The sequence below is a fragment of the Peromyscus maniculatus genome, chromosome 12 (assembly GCF_049852395.1).
Source record: "Peromyscus maniculatus bairdii isolate BWxNUB_F1_BW_parent chromosome 12, HU_Pman_BW_mat_3.1, whole genome shotgun sequence".
In the NCBI taxonomy this organism is placed as follows: Eukaryota; Metazoa; Chordata; class Mammalia; order Rodentia; family Cricetidae; genus Peromyscus; species Peromyscus maniculatus.
In genome coordinates, this window is record NC_134863.1 from 61,731,709 (window position 1) to 61,757,211 (window position 25,503).

At 35.5% G+C, this 25,503-nt stretch overlaps 1 protein-coding gene and 1 long non-coding RNA gene across 6 annotated transcripts in view; one reads left to right on the forward strand and one right to left on the reverse strand.

Annotated features, from left to right (window-relative positions):
• Robo1 (roundabout guidance receptor 1) overlaps positions 1 to 25,503 on the forward strand; it is a 997,953-nt gene that overhangs the window by 48,366 nt on the left and 924,084 nt on the right. The gene's annotated exons all lie outside the window — the stretch shown is intronic.
• On the reverse strand, positions 786 to 23,509 carry LOC121821756 (uncharacterized). 2 transcript variants are annotated; one of them, XR_013043813.1, is made up of 4 exons: positions 23,313 to 23,509; positions 22,410 to 22,515; positions 3,413 to 3,554; positions 786 to 982 (listed from the first exon to the last, which is right to left on the reverse strand). It is a non-coding gene; the product is annotated as an uncharacterized LOC121821756 (long non-coding RNA). The 2 variants fall into 2 exon arrangements; XR_006062607.2 differs by lacking the exon at positions 22,410 to 22,515.

Below are 25,503 nucleotides of genomic sequence, written 5' to 3' on the forward strand. Positions count from 1 at the left end.
AAAAATCTAAAAAAAAAAAAAAAAAAATCGGGGACACAAGAAAAATCACAATTCATTATCATTCAATCTATAAATCATTTCATTTTCACTTTAATAATGAACATTCCTAAAATTCCAGTCTACAAGACATATAGATTAATGATGAACAGACGAAATATTTTTATAAATTCTGATCCTTAGAACCAAGGGATCAATACGTTTTTACTTTGTAAAGTTTTTGTTGAAGATAACTAAAAACATGGGATATTGGAGTGGGAGTGAGAGAGCAAAGCTTAAGCACAAAGTCCACAACTAGAACACTCTGTCCCGACTTGTGTCCTGTGAAGACAATTAAATCTGAGTGTTCTCTGGCATCCTTTGTCTTTAATTCTCCTCTTGTGCTCTTAAGCCAGAGACATTGCTTAGAAAATAGCCATCTTCAAAACAACTGATGAACTGTAATTCATGCAGCGTCTTGAGTTCTTAAGTTCTGGTAGTAAAGATTCTTGCTTGAGCTGAGCCTTCCTTTGTACTTTCACTAGTTGAAATAATCCTCTCATTGTGGATGTGTGAGTGCATGACTAAGGTGAACTGAGTATTATGGATGACATGAGTTTAAAACATTGCCATTCCTCTGCAGGCTTCAGTGTGTTCAATGAGCAATGCTATCAAACGAATGCATAATATGGCTTAATTAATGAATAGAGATGGCTTTGATTGGGTATTACTTAAACTCATATGTTTTAGGGAAGATGTCAGTAAAGATGTTTCTAACTGCAGATTGCAAAAAACTCTTAAGGAATTGCTTTAATTTTAAAAGTTTTATTATCTCCCATAAAAAAAAGAATTGGAATTATCACAAGTTGAAGACAATTAGTTATGAAACAGAACATAAAGGTACTATATACAAGTTACAAAACATCACAGCATTTCTTTTATCTTTCTTTGCTACATTTAAAAGGGTAGAGGATGTCTTCAAGGCTATACATGGCTGCCGCAGTACCTGAGAAGATAAAAGAGGAGATCATTCTCGTGTTCTGCATCATTTTGCAAAGCCCATTAGCTCGCCAGTAGATTTACACTCAGGCATCATTAGCAGAAACTGGGCTTGACATCAGTGCTTTTTCTCCAGCAAGGGAAAGCAATGTGCAGCTGTTGCTTTAGGCTAGCACTGATGTGACGCCAGTGTGTTTCTAGAGTTTATGGAGTAGCAGTAGCTGGACCCAAGCTAGAATGATGGTGAGTGAGCAAAGGAGAGAGAGGGAAATCACTGGCCATACTCAAGAACTTCATGCACAGTGCAAATAAGTGCAGTGAAGTTTTTAATAGGTGTCAAGGATTGCTAAGACAAATAAATCTGAGGAAGTAATCTGTGATACACAACAGGTTGCACATGGAGTACACTGAATCCCTATGTCTCGAGCTTGAAATTCTGCAAACGCCAAAGCTTTTTGGGTACCAAGACACTAAAAAGTGAAAAGCTCGTGCCTTTTACATTTCTGTTACATGTACAAAGTTATTTAAAATATTAATAAAATTACTTTCAGGCGACATGTATAAGATACATAAAGCATAAACAAATCTTCATTCCTAACACTTCCCTTAATCTATATAAAAAAAAACTATATATTTTATAATCCAAAATCTGAATTTGTTTTCTGGTTTCAGTTCTTTTCATATAAGTATTACTCAACCTGTATCTCAAAAACTAGCACCTGAAAACACATTTATTTATCTCATTCTTTGTATATTAGAACCTGAGGGTGATTTAGAGGATCCTTCTTTCTTGGTTTCTCTTGGAAAAAAAAAAATCAAGGTTTCTGCTATCAACTGGATATCATCTGAAATTTTGACTCATAAAGTGCCTAAGATTAAGTTCTACTACTTTTGTCCAGGAGCTCATGGATGTCTTTCCTAGGTCTCTTTGACATGGCCGACTGTCTCACTACATAGACATGACTGAATCCCTTCCTTTGTAACTTGGTCATGCATTGGTCATCTTCTCATCCTTGCTATTTTCAGTTAACTGAAAGGAAGATACTGAAGAATAAAAAGTAAAACAAGGCTATGAATCCAGGAGATGTCAGTCATCCTGTGTGTATTCCATGCTGTCCTTGTATATGGAGAATTGATAATAGCCCATCAATTCAATGACTTAATAAATAAGCAGAATAAAATGAGATTTGGGGTACTCTGATTATGAGTTGGTTTAATCTCTCCAGAAATTAATTTTTTTTCATGGAGAAGTTAATGCCTTGAGTGTCCATTGCTCCAAGTCAAAGTGGGAAAATAAAGTAGAAAATTTAAAATTCTGCTGTAACAAGAATGAAAGTCTGTAGATAACCCATAGAAAGCATCGTGTGTTCATGGCATGATAAAGCAAACATCAGAGAGGACTATCAAGATGGCTCAAGGGATAAGACACCTGATGACAATTCTGATTATCTGAGTTCAACCCATGGAACCCAAATGGTGGAAAGAGGATGAATTTCTACAAGATATTCTCTTGGTGTGCCTATACACATAAATTCACATGCACACAGAATGAATAAATATAAGAAAAGTAAAAACAAAGAGAATGTGATAATGGTGGACTGTGAGAGATAGTTTTATGTTAAACTAAGATACCTATTGCAGCAATTTAGTTCAATAGAATTATGCAGGCATTAGCTAAAAGAGCTTCTAAAACACCAATTAATTTCTAGCATCTAAAAGATAGGTAAATGCATTCTTTCTATACCTATTGAAGTCACTTGAGTGATAACTCATAAAATATTTTAAAACATAACTCAATAAAATCATAACTTTAATATGCTTTATCATATGAAGATTAAATATCATTTAATATTTATAAGAAGATTAACTATAAATAAATCTGTGAAGACAAATATTATTTTTTAAGTCTTAATTAAATGTCATAATACTTAGAATGTTTTTTGCTTCATGCTGTATAATTAAAACTGAATAATTTTATTTATATGGCTGACTTAATATAATTGACTCATTGACTTGAACACAGATGCTGATTTATCAAAATATCCGAAAGAATAAATCCCAGTATGATAAATGCATTATTACAATGTGACAATACTCTAAAGGGTTAAATTATACAAAATATAATGTGTTCATCTCACTTAAACTGACAATACACATTTTACATTTTAAGGGAGATGATTAATTTTATTTGCTTATGAATTTATCAAGTATTTCTGAAGTATATTTAATGCATAATCTGTTCTTCAATCAGCTATATATTACTCATTTTATTTTGTTATAAAAAAGTTAACTTTTCTAGTGAAATAAATTTGATTAAAGTATGGTCTCAGGAGAGCTTCAACATACCTTTGGAAAGCTTCTCATAATTCAACAGAAATGTCACATACTTGATAGATAGTGCCTCAGGACAATAAGTTAGCATGGAAAATAAGCTCACCCTTGATCCCAAGAGAATGAAGAATGCTTTCAGGTCAAAAAGAAGGTCACTTCCACAACATATTCCATCTGCTTAATCCCTGTGCACCAGACATTGCCAGGGGTGAAGTGTGGGTGGTGGTCTTGATATAGAACAGGCTACCCTATGAAAAGACAAATTATAATACTAATTACATTTTACTCGGTATACTATTAAATATTTTCTATTAAATAGACTGAACAACATACCACTTTCATCACACAATATATTAACAGCATATCAGATGCAATACCAGCAGCATATCTTGTGATGGTTATAAATACAGCTGCAGGCAATTGTTCTCTTGGCTGTGACTATGAATGACCTCTTTGCATGGCAGGGGTGCTAATCATGAATGATCACTGAGCTGGCTGTGCATTGTTATGCAATCTAGATGTCATTTCTCAGGCAGTGCAAAATCTGTATGAGCAATTGAAACAAGAATGTGAAAAGAGAGGAAATGAAGATAGGGGGGTGGGCAGAGAGAGCAACAGCACAAATCTTGCCAAAGAAACAAAGTTAAGTGTTGATTGAATGATTTCTATTGAAGTTTGTTGAAAAATATTCTGAAAGTTCTGACAGATTAAGTCTCACCAAGCAAATGTACAGGAGTTTTCTCTGAGGACTGTGAACATAAATTTGAATGACCAGCATCCTAATGATAACGCAGTGTTATACAACAGCAACAGTTGGTGACTGAACCTTATTGTTTTCACTAACTCCCGTTGACCCCCAAGAAGAAAGAACTTTGGAAATGTGTTCAGTGGATTCATTTTATATGGATGCATCATTGTTTTTTTACTGTATATTGTAGTCAAATACAAATGGAATGCTTAATTACACATCAGAATCTTCAAAATCAATTGAAGATAAGAAAGAATAAGTAGAATTTTTGCAAAATTAGATTTCCAGAAGACCTGAAATCTAGGTCATTATCCCTTATTACTCCTGGACAATATTTGATAATTATTCCTATTGTATATAGTCTTGTATTAGGTTTGAACCTTCTTATTTAGACAAAAGGGGGAGATGTAGTGGGCAGCTGTTCCAGCTTTGACCTGGAAGTACTACCCACATTGAGGCTGCAGTAACTGTCACGCCTACAAGGTGGGGCCGAGACAGGAACCCTTAAGGCCCGAGATCTGGATCTGCCAATGCTCTTGGTTCCTGGAACCAGGAACCTGGACATTGGAGGTAGACCGAGAAGAGTTTTCCAGAGAACACCGCTGGACTGTGCTACACCTTTCCTGGACCCTGTAACCTATCCCTTTACTTTTAAGTTACCCCACAAAATAAACCTCCCTTTTAACTACATGGAGTTGCCTTAATACTACAACCAATAGTTCCTCCTCCCTTCCCTTCTCCTGCCCCACCCCACCCCATCCCCACCTCGATCCCCTCCTCATAGGGGGTAAAGCCTCCCTTGGGTAGTCAACACAAGCTGGCATACCAAGTTGGGGCTGGACCTAGCCCCTCCCCTCTGCTTCAAGGCTGAGAAAGACATTGCACCATAGAGAATGGGCTCTAAAAAGCCAGTTCCTGTACCCAGGATAAGTCCTGGTCCCATTGCCATGGGACCCACAAACACATCAAACCACACAACTGTCACCCACATTCAGAGGGCCTAATGTGGTCTCATGCAAATTATAGTCATGCTATGGTATAACAGAACAATATGTTTGATTGTGCTTATGTACTGCAATCTATTTCTGTCCATTGACCAAACCCTGTATAACAAATGTCTCTGCCATAATATTTACTCAATGGGTAAGCAATTAAGAAATATATGTCTTGTTCAAGGACTCATTAATTTTATATTATAACATATACTAATTATATATATACTAATCAACATGGATTTTATAGAAAATTTTAATTATATCAACAAAAATTAGCATTATTTAAATTCTACACTGCTAAGAAAATTGTATATGTGATATTCTTAACAGAAGTAATAATTTTTTTTTACTTATATTTCCTCAAATTGTGATATTGGATTCACTTCATACCAATTCCTTCAAGCTATATGGAAATTCTTACAGAATTTTAGAAATTTGGAATACTATTTTATCTCTAGAATCCTAGTTTATCTCTGTTTTTCTTTTCTCTTGTTCAAAATCATTCAGGGCCTGCCACTAAGTACCACTAACATCTTAGTTTTCTTCAGACCTCAAACTGACACTCTAATTTATATTTTCTGTCATTACTATTGATATTCTTTCTCTGATGGATACCTCTTGCTTTCTCATTGCTTTTAGTTCAACAAGCAACCAAAAGAAAATGAATGGCTACTTAGATTACAGAATCTTTGAGCTATAATTAATTTTATGGAACTTTTAACAGTGCCTTAGAATTTTATACATGAACATAAAATTTCATTATCACCTTTCTCAGGATGTAACATTGTTATATGTCCCAGAGAAAGGCTGTTATATGTCTTGCATTATTCAATGAGAATGTCCTTAAATTTCAACTTTAATGTCTTTCAAAACTAAGAAACATGTTTTAAATACCTTATACCCATGGCTGCTAGCCATTTATCATCATTAGTACATCGAACTTAACTTTTTTTTATTCTTTAAACGCTGTGTGAAAGAGATAAATAATTTACTGCCCTTCCTCATTGAAACCAGAAGATAATTGTACCACCACAGACCTCAAAGCTAAATGTAGGGAATGATTATTCTCATGTGTATATGAAATTTTTCTATCAATGGAGTTAGTTTACCCCAAATCTCAAAAAGAAAAAAAACCCTGTAGTTTTGGTGATGCTTCTCTTACTTATACATTTGAAATTCCATAAGCTGGATACATTTCAGATGTATACAGTGTTGAAGCATATACTTCTTTATATGTAAATAGTTTAATCATTTACACAAATTCACATACATCTATTTAATATTGATTATATGACTATCTGGAGGTAACATTATATCATTATGGATCATAAAATAATGTATTTAACATATATGTACTTCTCTTAGTTACATAAGTTCTTTTCACACAAGCAGGTTGGAACTTGTAAAACTATCAAAATGGACATTGGTCCATGCCTCAATGTTTGTTGCTGGAATTTTCCACCTCCCTTTCCACGTTTTATCTCCCACTTCTATTCTCATTTAGTGTAATCTCCAATTTTGATAACCAATTTGTCTGCTTTGTTCAGTCCAGAAACCTAGACCATGAATTGATGCTGTCCACAGTGAAGATGGGTCTCATAGGTATATCTAGAACTTAGGAGGCTGAAAACCAGTATCAATAATCACACATAGGAAAGATATCTATATTTTTATCAGAGTTATTTTCATAGAGTTGTAGAAGCTCAAGTATAAGGACAAACTTTATGACATGCTTCAATCTCATATTATTCTCTTGCTGTATACAAAGATATGAGTGTTTATAATCAAATATTGTTCATACTGTACCCGAATAGCTTTAATAGTTATGTTTTCAAATATTTGTTAAGGAGCAACTGTGTGCCCTGTAATTTCAAACAGCATATGGAATGACAAAATGAATACATTTAAGAACAGATTCTAAAACACATGAATGACAGTGTCTACACAAAATTAACACTTTTGTTAATCTCTCTTCAAACATGATTTCAGGTATAACATTGGAAAGTAACTTCACCTTTTCTTTTCCAGTTAATTATAATTTAATGGTGAAATGTCATTTATCATAAATGCTATATTTATTCATTTGTATACTTTTTTAGACAGAGTTAAAAATAAAATCAGGACAGAAAAAATCTTAGAGTGAGGTAAGAGTGGTGTGTGGTTGGTGTGACAAACCACATATTCATAAATCTTCTATAACCACTGCCATTTTAGCAATAAATATGATTTAAAGATTTTATTCTTTTAAAGATATTGTGAAAAAGTAGAATTACAGAAGAATTCTGTAAAAAGACTTTCTGTACTGTGTATATATCTAAAAATTATTTAAAAAAATAAATCAATGCTGATTACATACCTTGATGTTAAAATAAACTTAGTTATCTAAGTAAATTTTAATAAATTGATATATGTAGAATGCATCTGGTTATCTTTCTACAATCACTGGGCTTTCTCTTTGTTTTCCTGAAAGTTTTTAATGTATGTTAAAGAGAATGCATTCTTAATAATATTTAAGTATTATTTCAAAGTTGTTTAAAATTCTCATTTAAGAGCCAATTTAGTTTTTTCCTCAAACAGTTCAAAGCAGTTCTTAAATTTTTAATTTAATTTAATTGCTTTTCTGAGAAGTGCCTTAAGCAGCCCAAGTTAACTTCAAACCGGCCCATCAGGCCATGCTGGCCTTGAAGACATGATCAACCAGCCTCCTTCTCCCAAGTGCTTAGGTAATAAGTGTGTGTTATCTTGTCTGCTATAAACATTTCTTTATTAATGATGGTATTATAATTTATAATTTGGACATTATTATAGAAAAACTACAAGAGCCAGAAAAACAGGGAGTTTCTTGTGATGTTGTGTGTCCTAGAAATTTCAGAAGTTGCACCCTTCAAGTTTCACCAACAGAAATGATGAAACCAGATATGAAGAAGGACTGTACAAATAGACATGCAGATGGGGATGGGGGTGGAGAGGCTGGGGGAAGTGCAGGAGGTCCCAATTCTAGAACTATATGCAACTAAAGAACTACATGCAACTAATGAACTCTGAGAATGAGAGAAACAGACTTCACCAGGAAAAAATACCTTGATTTCTAAGTTTCCAGAGGAAGAACTTTGTGAGTTTTTCTCTCATTTTTGAATAACAAAATATAATACAATAAACATAACACAGTGAAATTGGACAAAACAAACCAACAGAATGAAAAGACCCCAAGAAAAGGCACAAGAACCAAGACTCACTTGTTTGAACACCCAGGAATCCCACAGAAGCTAAACTAGAAGCCATAATATATAGACAGAGAACCTGATACAGACTCATGTCAGCTCTGTGCATTCTGGCTTTGTTTCTGTAAGTTCATATGAACTGTGCTCAATTGATTGAGCGGGACTTAGATTCTTGGTGTCATCCATCTCCTCTTGCCTTACACTCTTTCTGCTTCTTCTCCTGAAGGTTTCTCTGAGCCTTGAGGAGAAGGATCCATTTAGGGTTGAATGTTCCAAGGTTTCTCACTCTTAACATGTTTTCTGTCTCTGAATCTCCATTTCTGTTTCCATCTGCTGCAGGAGGAAGCTTCCCTGATGATGGCTGAGTGAGGCACTGATCTATGCGTGTAAAAGAATGCCATTAGGAGTCATTTTACTGCTATGTTCCTTTAGTAGAATAGTATTTGGTTTTACTCTAGTTCTCTGGGATATCTAGTCTCAGGTTCTTGGTCACCCAAGCAGTGTCCAGTTCCATCTCATAGAGTGGGGTTTAAGTCAAATCAGTTATTGGTTAGCTACTCCTACAAGATTTGTGCCACCATTTTTCTAGCTTACCTTGCAGGAAGAACACAATAGTAGATCAAAGGGTATGGGGTTGAGTGGTATTTATATTTCTCTTTAGGTAGCATGCAGAGTACCTTCCTACATCAAATATGCTAGAACATAGATGTGAAGGTTCTCTGTAAGCAGCAGCTTGACTTCTCCAAGTTCAATTATTTGCATAGGTGTCTTCAGCAATGGGGCCTTGCTGTCTGTGGAGAGCAACCTTTAGTCTTGGAAACAGCCTTGGTTGTTTTAAGATTCCCATGGGACCTCTTTCCCAACAATTCATAAAAGTCACTCAGACCCCTACTTGAATTTTCATTTGGTGACAAGAGATGGCCAGTTGACACACTATCCTTCATTATTTGGCAATTTCATTTGTATCACCTTCATATATGCATGTATTTTAGGAATTTTCTACTATATTAGGTTTCCATGCTTTTACTCAAATGAACAATAATCTTAACTGTCTCTCCCCATAGTCAGATTTTGTGTCTACTGTTTGGGATATGTTTTAATATCTTCTAAACATTCATTAAAAAACAAGTATTACATTTGTTTATAGTCTATGTGTTTGTGGAATGTATAGCCATTCAAGGACAACTTGAAGAAATTGAGTTAGTTCTGTTCTTCCATGAAATGGTTCAGGCATTGAACTTAGGCTGTATGGCCTGACAAAAAGTAACTATTTCTGATAAATCATCTTGCTAGGCCTAAACATTACATTTTAAAGTTGATATTTGAGAAAAATAATCTGAAGATGCTATAATTTATAGTCTCATAGTGATGAACTTGAAAATTGATGCTAGTCCAATTTTACATTTTAAATTTTGTATTCCTTTAAAAAATTGTGTTTGATTCAAAAGACTAACTATAGAGACATTTCAATAAACTGAATTTCACATTCCTGTAGTGGTATTGTGTTCCCCAAAATATTGTGCACCCTAATAAACTTATCTGGGGTCAGAGACAGAACAGCCACTAGATACAAAGGCTAGAAAATGGTGGCACTCACACCTTTAATCCTAGCATTCCAGAGGCAGAAATCCATGTGTTCAAGGATACAGCCAAGTATGATGACTCATGCTTTTAATCCCAGAAAGCAAGCCTTTAATCCCAGGGAGTGGTGGTAGAAGGCAGAAAGATATATAAGACGTGAGGACCAGAAACTAGAAGCATTTGGCCTGGTTAAGCATTTTGGCTGGTTAAGCATTCAGGCTTTCGAGCAGCAGTTCATCTGAGAGCCACTGGGATGAGGACATAAAGCTTCCACTCTGAGGAGATAGGATCAGCTGAGAAACCGGCAAGGTGAGGAAGCTGTGGCTTGTTCTGTTTTTCTGATTTTCCAGGATTCACCCCAATACCTGCCTCGGGTTTGATTTTATTAATAAGAACTTTTAAGATTCCTGTAACACATTCCTACCTTTTTGTATATATTTTGAAAAATGTACCTTTTATATATTTAAAACATTCAGTGTGATGTTATATGTACACATTCAACTTAATTAACATATGTATTATCTCATATGTTCTGTGATTAGAGTATTTAATATCTACCACAGGAATTTTAAACCATAAATTATATTATTTTCACCACAATTCTATGATGAACAATATATTCCCTGAATATAAATATATTAATTAAATATTATATATTACATACTGACATATCATTATATAATATTTGAACCTCACTCTAAGGCCCCTGGTAAACTCTGTAAACTTCTTTGCTATGACTTCAACTTTGTATAACCACAAATAAGAGAGACATCCTGGATTTTTTGTATCATGTGTTTCTTTTCCAATATTCACAATGTGGTCCTTGAATGGCTCATTCATCTTAAGGGTTATTATGGTACTCTAGCCTCCACCTGCTTTCTTCTTTCAATTACAGGGCAGGGATTGTCATGCTGGCCTCTCAGCATCCTAACTAGCATCATCAAAACCACTGCCCAACGCCAAACCAGAGTACAGAAACAGATATACTCAATTGGCTTGCAATGATGTTTTTCCAGTATGTCTATAATTATCTCAAATATGCATGGAATCACAGAACTTACAACATTCTGATCTGTGCCTAGCTCTCCTTATGAATACTGCCTGCCTGGCACTCATATAGAACAGCAATAGCTCCTTTTAATATTCCAAATTTACCTCACTCTTTTTTATGTGTATATGTGCACACATGTTCATTGTTCCTTCCTGTCTTAGTTAAGTTTCTATTACTGTTGTAAACAACACGACCAAAAGCAACTTAAGGACAACAGTGATAATTTTACTTTATAGTCTATAGTCACTCATAAAGGGAAGCCAAAGCAGAAACTCAAGGTAGGAATCTGGAGTCATGAAGCACAGATCATGTCTTCTTCCTAGTGTTCTCTCCTTGGCTTATTCAGTTAGCTTCCTCTGACAGCCCATGCCCAGCAGATCCAGGGGTGTCAGGGCATACTGTGGACTTAGACCTTCTTCATCCATCATTAATGAGAAAAGTTCCCCTAGAGACTTGCCTGCAGGCAGACTCATGAAGAAATTTTCTCATTTGAGGTGACTCTTTTTAGATCACCAGAATAATATGTCTGTGCAAGTGTGTGCATATATGTGAAGGCCAGAGGTTGATATGTCCATGAACCCCTTACAGATATTTTCCTTGCACTTCTTAGTTAAGTGGAAAAAAGTAACTATAATCATGGAACTTCATCATTCATGGAGAATTGTCATCATTAAATTTCTGTGGATTACAATGAATAAAGTGGATAGACATAGATCCTTTTGGGTTAAGTGAAACAAAATATTCTGTGTTCTTTAAGTTATAAAAATAGTTATTTCATTCTCACTGAAATGTATAATAAATATATAACCAACATTGTAGACTAAATGAGATCTGTCATGCCCTACATGCATTCCCCTTTACCAAAATTGATAGTAACCTGGAAATCAAAGATATGAATCACAGCTTCTGGAAATGAGCAGGTTCATATGACTGTACTGGGAAGATTGGATTTGTCTCCATAAAACAGTCTGCAGAAGAATGTCATTATCAGAACTGCCTGGGATCTTCCAGGAAATCTGCAACCTTAAAGATTGTCTTTATGCATTTTATCCCTAGGAATTTGTGAGATAATCTGAAGCAACTGTTTAATATCATATCTACCTGAAGTAGTGAGAGCAGTTAAGGCAGGCATACTAATACTTAAAAGTAGAAGCAGCAAGGCATTTAGCTCTTCGTAGATGATAGGCATAAACTCCTTATCTTATAAATGTATAAGCATGGTATATACATCCATGTTGATGGTGTTCTATTCAATGACAAAAAAGGAGTGAAGCATGTATGCTACATGATAAAACTGTGAATGAATGCTAAGTGAAGGAAAGACATAGACTATATATTTTCTCATCCAATTTTTATGAAAGGTTACAAGAGTGCAGCCTTAGGCACACAAAGTATGCTAATTTTCCCAGTAATTAGAGGTAATGGAGAATGAAGGGTGCCTTTGGATGGCTTGAAGTTTCTCTTTGTTCACTTCAAATGCCAAGTGTTTGCATGTTTACCAGGGACATACACATAAACAAACATGCTAACTTACGCTCTTATGTTACATTATTACATAAAATTAAATGTCATACGACTACATGAGTTTTTAGAGACTATGGCTGTCATAATCAAAACTATTTCTAAAGCTTTTCCTATATTTTATATATGTCTGTCACCCGGACACTTGATTTGAAAATGAAGGGCGAGAAGGATAATTCACAACTGTTTGCTTTACTTTTTTCAGAATTTCCATACTGCAATGAACATGCAGTCTCTCTGAATTCATACCTGCCCAACTTTGTTCCTTCCATCCCCTTTAGTTTGAAACTTCATAAACATTTCAGTGTGACATTTATGTCCTCAAAGAACATCAAGAAGTAAAAAAATGCAACAGATGCACTTTTCCTTATTTAAGGACACTAGACAATAAGGGTTTTTGTTTGTTTGGTTTGGTTTTGGGTTTTTTGTTGTTTTTGTTTTGTTTTGTGTTTTTGTTTGTTTTTGCTTTCCTTTAGCATTTTGTCAACTTCTAAATCCTTCCTTTGTAGTTTGCAATATCTGTATGTTCAGATAAGGGAAATGCCTTTGGGGAGAGTGTTCTTGTTCAACTGTCAGGAAGCAAGTAGTGTAAGAGTCTATTGTTGTACAAATTAATATATTCCATTTCCCCAAGATTGATGGATCAGTCTTCATAGATGGATCTGATGTATGATTCTAGGAGTTCAAAGTGGGCTTGGTCCATATTCTGGTGTTCACTTCCTACACGATAGCTACTGGTGGCTTAAAATTAGAGTTAAAAATAAGGCAAATCCAAAGTGCTGTACAAGCTTACATTCCCACCAGCAGTGGAGGAGAGTTCCCCTAGTTCCACATCCTCTCCAGCATAAAGTGTCTTCAGTGTTTTTGATCTTAGCCATTCTGACAGGCGCAAGGTGGTATCTCAGAGTTGTTTTGATTTGCAATTCCCTGATGATTAGGGATGTTGAGCAATTCCTTAAATGTCTTTCAGGCATTTGAGTTCCCTCTGTTGAGTAGCCTCTGTTTAGTTCTATAGCCCATTTCTTAATTGGAATGTTGGTCGCTTTGATGTCCAATTTCTTGAGTTCCTTATATATTCTGCATATCAGTCCTATGTCAGATGTGGGGTTGGTGAAGATCTTTTCCCATTCTGTAGGCTGTCGCTTTGCCTTGTTGACTGTATCCTTTGCTCTACAAAAGCTTCTCAGTTTCAAGAGGTCCCATTGATTGATTGTATCTCTCAGTTTCTGTGCTACTGGTGTTATATTTAGGAAGTGATCTCCTATGCCAATGTGTTCAAGACTACTTCCTACTTTCTCTTCTAGCAGGTTCAGAGTAGCTGGATTTATGTTGAGGTCCTTGATCCACTTGGACTTAAGTTTTGTGCACGATGACAGATATGGATCTATTTGCAGCCTTCTACATGTTGATATCCCGTTATGCCAGCACCATTTGTTGAAGATGCTTTCTTTTTTTCATTGTACACTTTTGGCTTCTTTGTCAAAAATCATACGTTCATAGGTGTGCAGGTTAATGTCAGGGTCTTCAATTCCAACACCCTAGTAGTCATGCCAGAAATCCCATCCAATGACTGAGGGATCTGGATGCAGAGATCCACAGCTAGGCCCCGGGTGGAGCTCCGGGAGTCTAATTAGCAAGAAAGAGGAGGGCTTATATGAGTGAAAATTGTTGAAACCAAGGTTGGATAAAGCACAGGGACAAATAGCCAAACGAATGGAAACACATAAGCTATAAACCAAAGGCTGAGGGGCCCCAACTGCATCAGGCCCTCTGAATAGGTGAGACAGTTGATTGGCTTGATCTGTTTGGGAGGCATCTAGGCAGAGGTACCGGGTCCTGTGCTCGTTGCATGAGTTAGCTGTTTGAAACCTGGAGCTTATGCAGGGACGCTTGGCTCAGTCTGGAAAGAGGGGACTGGGCCTGCCTGGACTGAGTCTACCAGGTTGATCTCAGTCCTCGGGGGAGGCTTTGCCCTGGAGGTGGTGGGAATGGGGGGGTTGGCTGGGGTTAAGGGGAGGGGGACAGGAAGGGGAAGAACAAGGGAAAATGTGGCTGATGTGTAGAAATGAATGGTATTGAAAAATAAAATAAAAGGGAAAAATACTAAATAAATAATTTAAAAAATACATTGCATGAAATTCTCAAAGAATAATAAAAATGTTTTTAAAGAAAAAATAAGGCAAATCATATACTTTCAGTGTAAATCATATATTCTTATTTATGCTTCATGCTAAGCAGTCCTTGCCCTTTTACAAAGGGTATAATTTCCTACTGTCTTTTAAATTCAAAAGATATAAATTTTGTCCACTTTTTAAGCTGAAAAAGCTAAGATAAGGGAGTGAGAATTGGCCCATGTTTTTCCCATAGAAAACGGGTTTCCTGAAATTGATACTAGTTATTTCAGATGCCCTTTAGGAGTTTGTCTGCTTAATTGAAGATATAACATTAGTTTTATTTATTTCTTTATTTGAGAGAAAGTAATACAATATTCAATGCCTGAAGCAGAGATTTACTTTTAACGAAGGAAAATCACATTTTCTTTGATTGGTTCATGTTCTGCTAAAAGCTTAGAATATTAAAGCCCCTCAGTCTGAATTTTAAAATACTGTTAGGATAAAAGCAAGTTACATGTGCAGTAACAGTATTATAGATTAACAACCCATTGATGTTTCACCTCTCACAGGTACACAGATATAATTAAATAAACAAATCATGATATAACTTAGCCTGTGTGGTAAATTTAGTCACCATTTAATGCTGTTTTGAATAGTGTCTCTTGTCTCCTCCATCATATGTGGGTAACAGTCTCTCAACAAAAATTTCCTTCTAAGAAATGGAAAAAATCCAAAGGAAGCTTAGTACTCTAGAAATAATCCTAAAGTCTGGGGATCCCAGGTGTCCTTTGTGGGAAATTTGGGTTCTAAACTCTTGCTTGTCCCCTCATACTGATATAGTCTGGAAAACCATCAAATATCTGACTCTATTATTTTCCTTTGTTGATGCCAGCTATAATCTAGATTCCAAATATCCATGGCACCTACAGACATATAATATTATATATTCTTATTCCAATTCTATCTCCTCTCTATCTCCAGCTCTATACTCCCTTTTATGACAAAAGCTGACACTTTCTTACCATCTAAATATGCTATAGATTCAACTCCTTCTTGATGAGATCACTTTGTTTTTCAATGTTAATAAAAACCACAATGTATCCTGAAATAAAAACTCATTAGGTCTCTTTTATGGCCCATTCTTCTCATATCTGTTTGTATTTCAGGTTAATACCCTAGTCTATAGTATTACTCTCTAGCGTTTGGCCCCTCTGAATACCATCCTACACAGATCCTGTACCATGTATGGACATGTAATTTCTCTTCCCTAGCTATAATAGTTCTTTCCCTGTCTTGAAGACTTTTTTGCCTACTTCCTGCCAGTTTCTTCTATAACTCATTATCTCCAAGTGATTTAATCATCACACAGACAAAGGCTACTTCAAATACATTTCTCTTAAAATATTGGTTTCAGGCTGGGCGGTGGTGGCGCACGCCTTTAATCCCAGCACTCGGGAGGCAGAGGCAGGCGGATCTCTGTGAGTTCGAGGCCAGCCTGGGCTACCAAGTGAGTTCCAGGAAAGGCGCAAAGCAACACAGAGAAATCCTGTCTCGAAAAACCAAAAAAAAAAAAAAAAAAAATATTGGTTTCAGTTTCTCTAAAACACAGTGTTGCATCCAACCACTGTTCTCCAGTCAATGTCAATAGCTAGGTCTAAAACAGTCTCAAATGTCTCATGGTGACCACCATTTCTTTGTTGGAAATACCACACTCTTTGTTGAAAACAACTTTCCCTTTGGCTTGTGGTATAAAGGTAAAACAAAAAAAAAACCCTAGCAATTTAGTCCCTATTTAACTTATGACTATGATGATGGAAAAAGCAGTTATTCATGTAATTTAATTATCCATTATCTTCTGGGTCCTCTCTTTTGCTGTCTTGATCATTGTTTAATCAAATAATTGTTTCTTGTGAAGCAATAGGGAAAATTTCTATTAGCAACTGTCTAGCACATCTACAAATACAGAAGCATGTATCTATGCCCTTTGAAGTCCATCCTGTTAAATAAGTGCCCTGCTTGTGTGGCTTTCCTTAGTGCTGTTCTCCAAGAAAAGACATTACCTCTTTCTGTGTACAAAATCTTGCCATGTTGCCTTTGGATTGGGCAAATTCAGGAAATTAGTTCCTACCAATGGACTGAGAATGAAAACATGTCTTTCTTCAAGAATAGATAAAGTGGCAACAGTAAGACCAACATGTCCCTTTGTGGTTTGGAGAGTGTCAGGGTTCCTCATAACAGCAGTTTTATGATTCTGTCTGCACGCAAAGTCTGCTTTTACAAAACAAATGAGGGGCACATAACATGATTTAAAAAAAATCTACAGCCTGTAATCACCTGGAATTTAAGGGTTAGCTGAAACATTGTCTATTTTAAACTGATACAAAATCATCTTCAAATATGAGGCAGGGCATGCTTAGGCCAGAGGTTCTCAAGCCTCTGAATGCTGCAACCCTTGAAACGTTTAATTCAAAACTAAAGTCAAGTCAAAACCTCAGAATATCTTTCAATCAGAAAACCTAAATTCATTTTCTCTTTTATTATAAAATGGCCTCATTTTCTCTTGTTGTATAGACTTATTTTAATATCTATATCTTACTTCTATCCCATTATTTAATTTCATCTTCTAATTTTATTCTGGCTTTTTTATAAATCTCTGTTAAACCTCTGACACATCATGATGATTCTGCAAACTATGAATGCTGAAAACAGCCTGCCTTGTCTTTTCTTTTCAATAATATATTTCTCAATATAAATGTCTCTGTTTACCATGTCTTCTGAATTCTAGGTGGTTTCCTATTAATTGATACCCATAATTTCTACTTGTAATCATTTAATTTGTATGTGTTTTCAATTGTTCATTTTGGTAGTCTTTGCATCAATTATATTTTAGTTTTATGGGAGAAAGGATTGTTCATTAAAATCTGTATATTTCAGGAGTGTTCTTGTAAAAATATTATTGTGGGGGAAAGGCTAAAATTTATTTGTAATTAGCTACAGAGATTATCTAGCACCCAGTCAAAAATGACTTAATTCTATCTCCAGAATTTGAATTCTTCCTAAGACAATGGGAAAGTTTTTAATTCCCTTGAAGTCTCATCTGAAAAAAAATTAATAAGTATTTGCTATGGATTGACGTCCATCACTCATGATTATACTTGTGACTTCCACATTTTTGCCAGTCAGGAGGGAGATCTTAGCGTATGAATTACATGTTATTTACAGGCTTCCCCCCAGACCCTCGCAGTCAGGTGGCCCTGATTATTCCTCTATAGATTATTCATATCAGCTTGCTATTTTTCTCTGCCCTCAGGCTACCTGCCATTTTGTCATTTGTCTTCTCCCTTGGAAGCTGTCCAAGTGCATGGAGAGGAGGGAAAACTCACCCTGATCTTCATGGCAGATCTAGGAAATGCAGCACTGTGGGAGGCTGGGGCAACTTTGCCCTGACATCTTTATTATCTGTGGAATTCATGATCTCCACCTGCCACTAAACTCAACACTTCTAAGTTGCATGCTACAAGGTTTTTTTGATATTTTTTTTAGCAACTTAAATATTTAATATTAAGCTAATGTATAAAGGATGTAAAATATACAATTAAAATCAAGCCTATAAATCAAAAAGGGAATTCATATTTATCCTTTCTTCATTCCAGTTCCTGGGGGATATATAGTCTTATACACACATACTGAGACTGTATAATAAACAAATTTACTTTTAATGTTTTTTTTTCCCCCACAGCTATTTGGAACTTTTGTTCAAGTTTGATATCTTTCAATAAGTCCCATAATATCAACCATAAGAAGTGCTAATTTTCAGCCAGATGAAGATGTAATTGGAACTAAAATGCTGTTTTAATTTTTCCTATGGCATTTTAGTAGAGATCACTTTAGTATTTGTATTGCGATTCTGTACTTACTGGCTATATTTACAACTGGAAACTTATCTTTGATTAGTTTATTCTTTTTAATTAACCAATAAATGATTATATCGATGAATGAGTTTATAGATCTAGTTTTATTTTGGTACAATTTTAGAATGTCACTCAATTGTTACCTTGCATAAAAAATAAAAAGTAGATTATAAATGTCAACAGATGTGATAAATTATATCTCAAAAATATGAATCATAATTTTATATTTCTCTGTGAAGGAATTATGTATTTGACCAATATATGAACTTGTGTTCAAATCAATTCTGAAAGTTACAGGGAAGGAAGAATAACCAGCAATAATACACATAAAAGGGAACTGGTGACATAGAACAATTGTTTTAATATTCATGTTTTTGGCTTTTCACTTCTACATTTCCTCATTTTCCAAAAAATTAACAAGAAACATAGAATTAAGTTCTAAATAAAAATAATAACTCAGCATATTATTTTTCTAATGTTACATGATGATCAAGTTGAACTGTTAAATAGAGATAGTAACAGTTAATAGATGTTAACACTATTCAAGTGTTAAAAATAATGTGAAGTGCTCTAAAGACTCTCTTTCATGTCACAGTAACACCACATCATTTTCATTTTCAGATTAGAAAAATTAGTAAGTTTCCAGGAAAGAATTGGATTATTCTCGTGTGATTTTTATAAATGATATTTTTATAAATGGCCTGTCTTACCTCACCCTACCCAGCTTCTTTCTGTTTTTAGGAAAGTGAACACAGGGCCTCCTCATACCTAGCAAGCATGTTTATCTCTGACATAAACACAACAGTCAAAATCCACCATAAAAACCCAAGTTTGTGCAGGCTGATCATTGTTTATATATAAAATTCACTTTATTATATATCCTTCAAGCCCTAATTCAAACTTTCCTTACAGGGAAATGTCATAATAATTTCAAATTTTTAGAAATGAACTACGTTTTATGAGGCTGAAGCCCAGAAATCATTAATAAAAGTTTCCAAACACAGAAAACATTAAAATCCATTCTTACATTTTACAATAGCAAGTGCTAAAGTATCTACCTAGTATAATTTCCAGAAACAATATCTTCATCTCTTTCTGTAACTGTGAGTCCTGCAATGGATATTGTATATGCCACTAGTATAGTTGGTTGCTGTTAGAATTAAATCAGTTGAATTTACAACAACACTATTCACATTCATAATACTTATGCCTCAGTTAGCCTTAATTTGCTATTGACCTATAACACTTTACCTATGAAAGTCTGCCCCCAAAACTTGATATTGTTCATACTTTTCTGTGCAATGGTGACAGTCTAAAAGTCTTCATACAAACTGACACAGTCACACTCAGACACATATGCAACATTCATGCTCTGTCCTTTAGGAACTTCCTAATGAACCTATAAATTATTACTGTGTTATTAAAGCTATTATCACTAATTGTTAAATCTAACATTTCCCAAAAATATTAAATGAGAAATCTAAAGAAATATTTATGTGATACAGCAAACAGAAGTGTCTTTGTTTTTGAAAACTCAGCTATTTTTTTTCTTATGTAAAGTTACTGGCTTTGGGGGAGATTGGAAGCAGGCATAAGGAGGGAAACGTTCTTTGATGTTACACATGCCCAGGAGCAGCAGCAGCTGCGAAGCCCTGTAATGAAGCATTTGGCCCTCATTTGGCATTGCTTGCTCTTGAGAGGATTTTCTTACAAAAGATCAGCTATTTGATGAATTCCACAGGCTATCGCTCAGATATTCCACATACTGGCACCTACATGCTGCTGAAATTGACTACTACCTTCTGCATGGCACAATGCCCTCCTCACAGATGGGCCCAGGTGTTGTGTAACACTGAGAAATTAGCATCATTTCACTCAGATATTCAGTGTTATTTTTTTTCTTGAGTATGAAAATGGAATTTTGGATCAACTTAATCCTTGCGAGAGGTAACAGTAGACATTAAGCAGAATCGCATACTGTTTAGAGGTATAAATTGCACAAGTAGGGAAATTACCAAGATGTATACTTGTGTCAGGATTAAAAGGAGAGTAGAGTGGAGTTACCCTAGGGCCATTCTTGTAGTTACAAAATATAAAAGGTTCAAATTTAATCTGATACTTATCCTATATGCTTTCCTTTCAAAGATTTCAAATACACATCTTACGTTAAATGAAGTCAACAACTAACTCACCAGGTTTTTCAAGCAGTGAATAAATCAACATTAAAATCTGTCTGTGAGCAGAGAAGCACTTCCACTAGATTTCGAGTGGAGGTTGTTAAGTATACCTAGGACTTCGAAGATTGACAGAGGAGCATTTCCCCACGTCATTCTTCAGGATGACCCCAGAAAGAGTGCTCCAGCTATGCCAGCACAGAAGTCAAAGTTGTTTGTATGGCCTTTAAGAGAGGCCCAGCACAAAGGGGAAACGATTTGGTGAGAGATTTGGCTTCCTGTCTGCGCATGCTGTGCTGACATTGTGGTGTTGCCAGCTTCTCTGAATGGAAACACAAGAGCGAATTAAGCAGCTTCATGAACTCAGAGGGAGAGCAGTTGTTCTAGTGGCTTCCGCGAACATGTCTAATTAATTTTCAAAGTCACCCACATTGTTCTTTTGTGATCTGTGATTGAGAATCTAGCAGAAAACCTGCCCGGGAATGAGGTGGAGGAAGAAGAGAGTTTCATTATTAGCTTTCGGCTCACAGTGGTGAGACCAGCACAATTTAGTTATTCCACTCATTAATATTACATTAGCAAGCTAATGAAACATTTGGGTGAATTCATTTTGAGTAATATAGGCATTAATTTTATTTTTCTGAACACTCAATTATACTAATTGGCATCTGTTAGTGTTTACTATGTATATTTATCTATGAAAATTAAAAACAAATAAGAATGTACCCAGGACTTTTAAACACTACTAATAATTTTTTAGATCTGTGCACTTCCTTTTTATTTTGAACATTATGACCAATTTATGAAACATAATCATACTAACATAAGATTCCCATTAAATTTTAAGGTCTTTTAAATGTCTAAATGTATGTTAGTATTTCCCAAAATAATATTTCTAGTAGAACTGTCACTATTTTCTAGAGCAACTAAACACACCATGGTTAGTAGACACATTACTTTTCTTTTTAAATAAAGGACTGAGATAGAACCAGAGATTTTTAGAATGCCAGGTAGTAGTTAAAAATCTGAGCTACTCTAGCACATTTAAATTATTTGTTAAAAGTGAACTATGTGAATCTTCCAGGATTTGCAGTTTTACAAGCCACTCCATTTCCAGATTCTCAGTGTAGTAGGGTTTATAGAAAGTGTTCGCCCTGATGAATGTCATCAGATATGTGTTCAGCATTACTGTTTGTTTTCAGAAAACCCTTTGGTTTTCTCTTGTCTCAAAGTTAACCCTCTTTTTTACTCCTTTCCCCAGTTATATTGTTCATTCTCAAGCATGGAAAATCAAAAGCCATTGAATCTTTGCCTGTTCTTCTAAAATAAAATAGTGTATGCAATTAATTATTGCTGAGAGCTGTATTACAACTGATAAGTGTTAGACACTAGTGTATCATTCCTATAATCTCAATACTCTATTTTATTTCCATGTACTTGCTTCCCTATTTATTAGGATTCTGCCTTCCCACTAACTACTGCCTTCTTACAATGTATGTCACATCATATATAACAGCATTGAAAAACCATTAAATAATCTTTCCAGTTGCCTGTCTGCACAAAATCAGCTACTGAAAACAACTGTATTATTTCACCATCCTGAATAAAGAATAAGTGTAGATTAATGTATTTATTTACATTGCTGATCAAGTCCATTTTCTTTACTGGGGCTCTAAATACATTGATATCTACTGGTAAACCCCTCTTATTCATACATTTTCTGACTGGACATCATGTGTGTTTTTGCCCAAGTTATACTCAGATCACTTCAGTAGTAATAATGACACCTGCATGTTTCCTGTGCTTCCTAAGTTTTCTTCAAGCATACCAGTGTTCACCTAAAAGAGAAGCTTCTTCAGTGAAGGTGTGCTATCCAGACCCTTTCTTTTTTATCTGTCAATAAGAGAATGTCAGATTTATTTGATCCTTTATGTCTGAGAAATTTTTCTGTCATGTATAAGATTGTCCATAAATATTGTGTTAGAAGTTTAGAATATGAGATCACATGTCATTCCTCCCTTTCTTTAGTGTATAATCAGTCATTTGTGCTATATTACAGTTTGAGTTGTTATATATTACATATATAATATATGTCACACACACACACACACACACACACACACACACACACACACACATATATATATATATATATATATATATATATATATATATATATATATATATATATGCTTAAGATTTATTGGTGATCCATTCATATACAACAGACCCCTAACCAGGGTTCTATTTATTTCTGGAGGTTTAAATCTACTTTTATGCACTTAATAGGGAAGGGGCACATAAAAGACAAGCCCTTGTGAAATTTTCTTGAATTGGTTGCATGTAAACCATGGCTAATTTTAAGTCACCTGGATATACTGACTTCAGATTACATGAAGCTATTCCTTCTATACTTTATGAGAATCCTATTGATAACAAATGTGGAGTTTTACCCTGACCAAGGAAATAAATTCCAAATATTTTAGTTCTCAATGGCACCTTGAAATTTAGTTTCTTTCTTCATCCTGTTATTGTTCAAACAATGTTAAGATTTTTTATTACCTCTTGCTATAATTGAATATAGCCAGAATCACTATCTTTGACAGCTTAATTTAAAAATATTTTATTAGTTCTTTGACAAATTCATACTCTGTATTTTGATCATATTTACCACGATCCTGTGCCCTTACCTTCTGTCAAAGTTCCTCTCTAACTTCTTTGTAAATGTTAACTTAGATTTGTACTATCCATATTCTTCCGGATGTACAGTGGTCTCCTGGAGTGTATTAGACCAACCAGCAACCACAGTTTTAAAGAAAACTGACATTCTGTTCTCTAGAAACTACCAACTGACCATAGTTCCTCAGTCTGCAATAGGGACTCAAGAACCCCTTCCAACCCTATGACACAATATTGCCTGGCAACAAATGCTCTTGTGAGTTTATGATTGCACGGGTTCTGGAATGTCTAGAAGATGCTCTTTGGCTACTGTCCTCTCTGATTTCTTGCTCTTACAGTCTTTCTATCCCCTACTTCATAGGGGTCCATGAGCCTTGTGGAAGGAGTGTGATACAGATGTCCCATGTAGGGGCTGAGTATTTCTCAGTCATTTATTCTTTGCCATTGGGCCACTTGTGAGTTTGTGTGCTACTCACCATCTGTTGCACCAGAAAACATCTCTGGTGAGAAGGAAGAGCAGCACTAAGCTATAGGTTCACTCCAGAAGAATTTAGAGGGTATTTTGATACTATAATAGTCATAGTTTAATGCTGGAGCCTAAGCTCACTCTCGAACCATGAATTTTTGACAGATTTGCAGTGTCAGGCATGTGGTCTGTTTTGTGGTGACTCAGACTAAGGAATGTCATATGCCCTTATTCATACTTCACATTTTCATGTGCAGATTATTTATTGGTTTAATGAAGTTCATACTGAATCTTATAATCCAGACATCTACGCACCATTGATGAAGAGGGAAAGAAGATCTTAATGCATGGAGGACAGTGGACTATTGGTGATAAGAAGGGGGAAGAGAATAGGGGAGGGTAGACTATGTGAGGAGAAAGACACAATGATAGGCAGGTGGGAGAGTTTGGGGGCATGACTAACTATGAGCATGTTTGAAAAGGCCATATGGAAACCTACTATCTCATAAGCTACAGGCACCCACACACACACATGCACAAACACACACACACACACACACACACACACACACACACACACTTTTTTTGCATTACATATAAAAGAATTTAACTGGCATTACCCCTATCTCTGAAAACATTAACTGCTAAATAAAAAGCTCAGTGCTAGGTATGAGATGCTTTACCCACCTCAACTTCTTGGTCAGAGGTGTCCTGGAGCTCCCAAAAATAATACAGCCTATTGATATTGCTGTTGGTCATCCACTAGAACTTTATTTTATAAAGATGCTGACATGGTGTTTTGGATAAAATATAGCATCTTTAACAAATGGTGTTGGAAAACTGGATATCTACATGTCAAAAACTGACACGACCATTATCTCTCACCTGGTTCAAAAATCAATTCCCAATTGACCAAAGACCCCAATATTAAGCATGAAACTCGGTAACTCCTAGAAGAGTAGGTGGTATATTTTAGGATGTAGATTCAGGTCAGGACTTTCTGAGTAAGAATCCAGTCACTCAGGAACTAAGACTGCATAGTTGATTCAAACAAACTTGTTTAGGGAAGTAAAATCTTGTTATTTCCCAAGAACTACAACTCCCAGAATTCCAGGAAGTTACTTTGTCCTTAGACCTGTGGGGTTTACAGATTCACTTTGCTCTTACATTAGTAAAAGCTACAGAAATGGAAAATAATGTTTCCATACATTTTATATTTAAAACTACATCACAATGTGGAAATTTTTAGAAGAGTCTGTCAGTATCTCTTGCTCACTCTTGTTTTCTTATGTCCAGTAAAGATGTCCTCAGTATTTGTAGAACAAACCACTGTGCTCACTGGGAAGGTGACACCTCCCATCCAAAAAGCAAAGGCCATGAGAATTGACTATGTGGGTCTTAATTCCCAAAGCACAGATTTCCTTAATGTGTTACTGTAGCTAGAGTTTTCCTGCCTTACCCACAGTCAGGACAAATCTTTGTCACCCGCCAGTCCCACAGCCGCTCAGGCCCAACCAAGTAAACACAGAGACTTATATTGCTTACAAACTGTATGGCCGTGGCAGGCTTCTTGCTAACTCTTCTTTTATCTTAAATTAACCATTTCCATAAATCTATACCTTGCCACATGGCTGGTGGCTTACTGGCGTCTTCACATGCTGCTGGTCATGGCGGCGGCTGCAGTGTCTCTGCCTCAGCCTTCCGCTTCCCAGAATTCTCCTCTCTCCTTGTCCCAC